General features: G+C 57.9%; 1 long non-coding RNA gene across 1 annotated transcript in view; it reads left to right on the top strand.

The window, feature by feature from the left end:
- Positions 1 to 1,570: 1,570 nt before the first annotated feature.
- Positions 1,571 to 5,881, top strand: part of LOC107181742 — a 5,454-nt gene continuing 1,143 nt past the window's right edge. Inside the window, exons 1-2 of the long non-coding RNA XR_001512449.1 lie at positions 1,571 to 1,677; positions 4,819 to 4,936. This is a non-coding gene — a long non-coding RNA (uncharacterized LOC107181742). The remainder of the gene's footprint in view (positions 1,678 to 4,818; positions 4,937 to 5,881) is intronic.

The following is a 5,881-nucleotide window of genomic DNA, read 5'->3' as shown; positions in this document are numbered from 1 at the left end:
GGCCTGCCATCGACCTGCCTGGTGGGTGCAGAGGACACTCAGAGCCCAGCGTGGGGGTCAGGCCTGTGCGTTTCCCCGGTGGCCTCGGCTCGGCCCCTGAGCCGTGTGGAGTGACACACGTGGTGGAGTGACGCTCAGTCACTGATAGTCGCCGTCGCCTCTCAGAATCTCCGCGTGTGGCTCCCTCTCGAGTGTCTCTGCGTTTCCGTCAGGGTCTCCCTTCGTTAGCCTGACAGGCATTTGAAGGTTTTTCTGACCTCCTAGCTCAGCACGGTGCCCGCGCAGCCCCGTGAGACTTGCCTTTTGTGATAGAAACCAGTCACCTCTGGACAAGGCGGGTGGCGTGCGGCCAAGGGCCGGGGTGGGAAGGAAGGAAAAGTACACGAAGGACAAGTCTACGTGGAAATCACCCGTTTATGGGGTCAAGGTTTCCAGCGCCACCAGCGCCAGGAGCTCGGATACCCAGGCCGAGGGCTGATAGGCTGATGATCTGCATAGCGACCTGGAGGAAACGCATTTGCAGGGCGAAGGATCGCATTTGCCCCTCGTGGGCAGGCCCCGGGGCGGGCGTGGGGCCGGTGGGTTAGTGTCTGGTCACGGAAACCACAGGCGGGCCCACAGCCACGCACGGGCCGTGGAGGAGGAGGAGGAGGGAGACACGGGTCATGTTCTCCCCAATCCGGGCCTTTGTGTCTCCGCGAAGGTGGGCGAGACGCGGGGCGCGGGCTGCAGAGACGCCAAGGACGAGGGTCTCAGGACCACCATCGTGCGGTTCTCCAACGGGGACGTGACGAAGACGCTGCCGGACCAGAGAGTGGTGCGTGCGCCCGCGGACCCGCCTGAAAAGCGGCCGAAGCCGACCAGTCAGGGGGACTTTCCCTCGGGGGAGGGGTAGCTGGGCAGAAGATGGGCCACTTGGGCCTCCATTTGCAAGTCGAGGTGAGAATTCCCTGGGCCCCTGCAGAGTGGCTTCTGCCCGTCTCCAGGGGACACTGGGCCCTGGGAGGATAATTCCTGCAGCGACAGAGAAATGAGCACTGTCTGCATTCATCTCACTACGGACCATTATTCCCACAAATCCCTAGCCTGTCCCTGCACCCCCAGCCTGTCCCTGCACCCCCTGCACCCCCAGCCTGTCCCTGCACCCCCAGTCTGTCCCTGTAGCCCCCGCCTGTCCCTGCAGCCCTGGAATCTCCAGCTGCTGGCAGAGGGTGGGACAGCTGTAATTCAGGGTCACAGGGCCCACAGGTCGCGCTCACTGGGAAACATTGGGGTCTGGATCTGCTACAGGCGAGGCCACCAAGGTCAGGAGGCCTCAGGTGTCAGGGCCCGTCCAGGTGAAGGGCCAGGGCTGCACCATGTCCAGCGACCTCTCCTACTGTCTTCTTTCTGGGGCTTTGAGGACGATCCTCTTCAGAGCCCACCTCCCTCCCCACCAGGGGCAGGCCCTCCTCGCCCCCGTCCCTCCACGCCCCCCACCCCCCGACGGGCAGGCCCAGCCTCCCACCAGGAAGCAGGAAGTGCTTCCCCAGAGGGGCCCCGAGCTCCCGCTGACAGCCGGCTGCCCCGACGCCGTGCCTCTGTGCCCGCAGGTCCACTACTGCGCCAGCACGGGGACGACGCGCACCGTCCACCCCAGCGGCCTGGAGGTCGTGCGCTTTCCCGACAAGCGGACAGGTCAGTGACGTCACCCGGGGCCTGTGCGACACCTGCCTGCCGCGGGCGTGCCATGCGCCAGGCACCGTGTGGGGCCGTGAGATACGGGGCCTGTGAGCCAGTTCTCCGTGGGGCCTTGTCGGTGACTCGGGGTTTGAGCTGCTTAATGGAAACCCAGGCGCTTCTCTCCCGGTTCTTCCCATCACGGCGAGCCCGCGGCCACAGGGCGCCGAGTGCCTAAGGGATGGCACCAGACCCTCCGGCGGGTCAGTGGTTTGGCTTCTGCTCATCGGCAAGGGACCCATGGGCCAGCGTGTGTGCCGTGAGTGTCAGCTGGCGTGTGCGCCATGAGTGTGAGCTGGCGTGTACGCTGTGAGTGTGAGCTGGTGTGTGCACTGTGAGTGTGAGGTGGCGTGTGTGCGCTGTGAGTGTGAGGTGGTGTGTGCGCTGTGAGTGTGAGCTGGTGTGTGCACTGTGAGTGTGAGGTGGCGTGTGCGCTGTGAGTGTGAGCTGGTGTGTGCGCTGTGAGTGTGAGCTGGCATGTGCGCTGCGAGTGTGAGCTGGCATGTGCACTGTGAGTGTGAGCTGGCGTGTGCACTGTGAGTGTGAGCTGGCATGCGCACTGTGAATGTGAGCTGGCATGTTGCACAGTGCATGTGAGCTGGCGTGAGCAGCATGAGCATGAGCTGGCATATGCACTGTGGGCTGGTGTGTGCACCGTGTGAGTTGGCGTGTGCACTGTGAGTGTGAGCTGGTGTGTTGCCTGGGTTCATGTTCCAGCATCAAGAAGGGTTCAGGAATCTGGAAAAGGTGCTGTGTGTAGATGACATAGAAATCCAGAGACAAATAAAGAGTCCGGAGACGAGATATAATTTTGAAAGGCATTGGGGGTCAGAGGACCTTCGGCTAAAGGAACTGAAGAGTGTGCCTCCTTGTCTAGGACCCTCACTTTTATTAACACAATTGTCCTAAGGCAAGGAGGAGATAATACACCTCAAAGGGTAAGGTTTCAGAGGGCACAGAGGCATTGTCAGTTTGGGGAATAGCCCACGGCTGTACAGGTGTTTGGCCAGTAGGAGGCAATAACATGTAGATTAAGATGCCCTTTAACTGTCTCGCAGCCACAATCAGTTTCCTATTCAGGTTTAGGGAAATGCCTTTAGCCATTCCCAACAGGTGACTACATGTGTGACTCAACCCTGTTGAGTCCCCAAGTCTCATCAACCTTTTGATGGAACTCTTGAAATTATGACATGCTGGAATTGGTCTACGGCAGTGTGTGCACTGTGAGCGTGAGCTGACGTGTGTGCCGTTAGTGTGCGCTGGCGTGTGCACTGTGAGTGTGCGCTGGCGTGTGCGCTGTGGGCTGGCGTGTGCGGCGTAGTCCTCCCTCCATGCGGTGTGGACTCCAGGTTGTAGCGCCCTGGCTGGAGCCCGGGCTCCCGGCTCCGTGCGCTCGCTTCATGGGGCTTTAGTTCTCCCCGTCACTGTGTGGGGTCCCCGTGGGGTTCATGTTGGAGGTGATTGTCCTCAGGGCCCAGCCCTCTCGGTGCAGACGCGTCGGGCGGCCCCTCCCCCGTGGAGGGCTCTTGGCTTCCCGTCCTCCACGTCTGCGTCAGCACCTCCCTTGCCCCCAGGAGCCTCAAGTGAATGCAGCCTCTGGGCGCGTGCCTGGGAGAGGGCACACGCGGTGGCTGTCTCCGTGTACCCTGTCCCTGTGGTCGCCACTGTCTGTGTGAGGGAGGGATTCGGCTTCGAGTGTCTGCCCTCTTTGCTGAAACCAACAGAGCCCTGGTCCTGGGTGAGCTTGGCCGTTTCCCAAAGACCGTGTTCGGGGTCCAGCAAGCCTCCCCCGACCGAGGGCCCTGTCTCCCCCGGGGCTGCTGGCATTCGGACGTGCCAGAGAGAGGCTGGGACCTGCTTCCTTCGCGTGAAAGGTGAGTGTGTGCAGCCCTGGCTGTTGGCTCAGTGGATAGAGCATCGGCCTGCAGACTGAAGGGTCCTGGGTTCGATTCCGGTCAAGAGCACATGCCTTGGTTGCAGGCTTGATCCCAGGCCCTGGTCAGGGTGCATGCGGGAGGCAGCCAATCGCTGTGTCTCTCACATCGGTGTTTCTCTCGCCCTGTCTTTCTCCCTCCCTTCTGCTCGCTCTAAAAATCAATGGGAAACTATCCTTGGGTGAGATTAACAATAACAAAAAGTGTGTGTGTAGGGACAGAGCATGTAGGGTTTGGTGCTGTGTGCAGGTCCAGGCATTCTCTGGGGTCTTGGGGCATATCCCAGGGCAAGGGGATGCTGGAACATGCATTAAAAAAAAAGTTTAAAGGGGGCCAAAGGCAAAACTTCCAGGTAGAAATAAATCCCAGGGCGTCATGTGCAGGAGGGTGACTATATACCAGAGGCCCGATGCAGGGAATTTGTGCAAGAGTAGGCCTTCACAACCACGGCTTCGTCCGGAAGGTCGTCTGGGTGTCCGGATGGTCATTCCGCTGTTTGGCTGTCCAGTCGATTTGCATATTACACTGTTATTGTTATACTAGAGGCTGGGTGCACAAATTCGGGCACTGGTGGGGTCCGGTCGGCCTGTCGCAATTGGGGCCAATCGGGCTGAGCCAGCCAGGGAGAGGGGACACAGGAGGTTGGCCGGCCAGCCCCGCCCTCAATTGCTGTGGGGAAGAGGTGATTGGGGGTAGGGCCGGCTGTGGGGAGAGCCCACGGGTGATTGGCAGACCAGCCCTGCTCCCTGGTCAAACTCCCAGTCAAACTCCTGGTTAAGGGGACAATTTGTAGATTTATAAAAGCCTAATATGCAAATTGTCCCTATGGGAGTTTGACCAAGAGTTTGATCACTTGCTATGATGTGCGCTGACCACCAGGGGGCAGCGCGGAACAAAGGAAGGCCCCGGCTAGCAGCCTGAAGGCCCCTATCGGCCCTGATCGCCGGCCAGGCCTACGGACCCTACTTGTGCATGAATTTCATGCACCGGACCTCTAGTAGTTAATAATACTTATTGCATATTTGCAAGTGGCTGAGAGATTAGATCCAGGAATTCTCATCACAAGAACAGACATCTTTGTGACTATAACTGTGTGGTGTGGAGGTTAACGAGCCTGGGTGTTCTGCAACCATTGTGCCTCCATAACGAAGCGCGTGTTCTGCAGAGAAATTCCACCCCGACGGCTCGAAGGAAGTCTTGTTCCCGGACGGGACCGTGACACGTCTTCACGACGGACAAGAGGAGACTGTGTTTCCCGATGGGACGTCGGTCAGCGTGGCCAGGTCGGTGCTGGGACAGGCGATGCCAATCTGACTTTTTGGTTTGTGTAGTCAAGAATTTATTTAGTGGGTGAGCATCGACTTATGAACCAGGAGGTCACAGTTCAATTCCTGGTCAGGGCACAGGGCCGGGTTGTGGGCTCAATCCCCAGTGTGGGGCAGCAGGAGGCAGCCAATCCATGATTCCCTCTCATTATTGATGTTTCTCTCTCCCTCTCTCTTCCTCTCTGAAATAAATAATAAAAATATACTTTAAAAAAGAGTTTATTTCGATTAATTTTTTAAAAATATGTTTTTAATATGGTTCATAGGTCGACGCCCAGCCACCGAGCCACACCAGCTGGGCGCTTTAGAGTAATTTTTGTGAAAGCGTAGGTGTTCGTCCCCATTTAGTAATAGAACAACGGAGTCACTGGCCCTGAAGTTTGGTGTTTTGACCTGAATTCCTTTGTGGAGAACATGGGTTTAACATTGATTTTTTAAAAATAGTTTTTAATTGATTTTTTACAGAGAGAAAGGGAGAGGGAGAGTCAGAAACATCAATGAGAGAGAAACATCGATCAGCTGCCTCCTGCACACCCCCTACTGGGGATGTGCCCGCACCCAAGGTACATGCCCTTGACCGGAATCGAACCTGGGACCCCTCAGTCCGCAGGCCAATGCTCTATCCACTGAGCCAAACTGGTCAGGGCTTAACACTGATATTAAGTGTTCTCTTCACCGGCGTTGGTCATGCTTAAATTGTAACCACAAAAACAATTCCAGTCTCAGGCGTGTGCCCCCCTGAGACCACGCTGTCCAAAGGCCGAGTCCAGAGTGGACACACGCAGACACAGTGTAAGACACTGAGAAGGGCTGTGGGCACTTCTCCTGATGCAGAACGTGCAGCGAAAGACCCTGGATCGCCCCCCCCCCCGCCCCAGGCACCCCTAAAGATGGGAGGTTTAC

Source organism: Myotis davidii, unplaced genomic scaffold (assembly GCF_000327345.1).
Source record: "Myotis davidii unplaced genomic scaffold, ASM32734v1 scaffold592, whole genome shotgun sequence".
Classification (NCBI taxonomy): domain Eukaryota; kingdom Metazoa; phylum Chordata; class Mammalia; order Chiroptera; family Vespertilionidae; genus Myotis; species Myotis davidii.
Note: the sequence above shows the minus strand (reverse complement) of the source record. Positions and strands in the feature narration are given on the sequence as shown.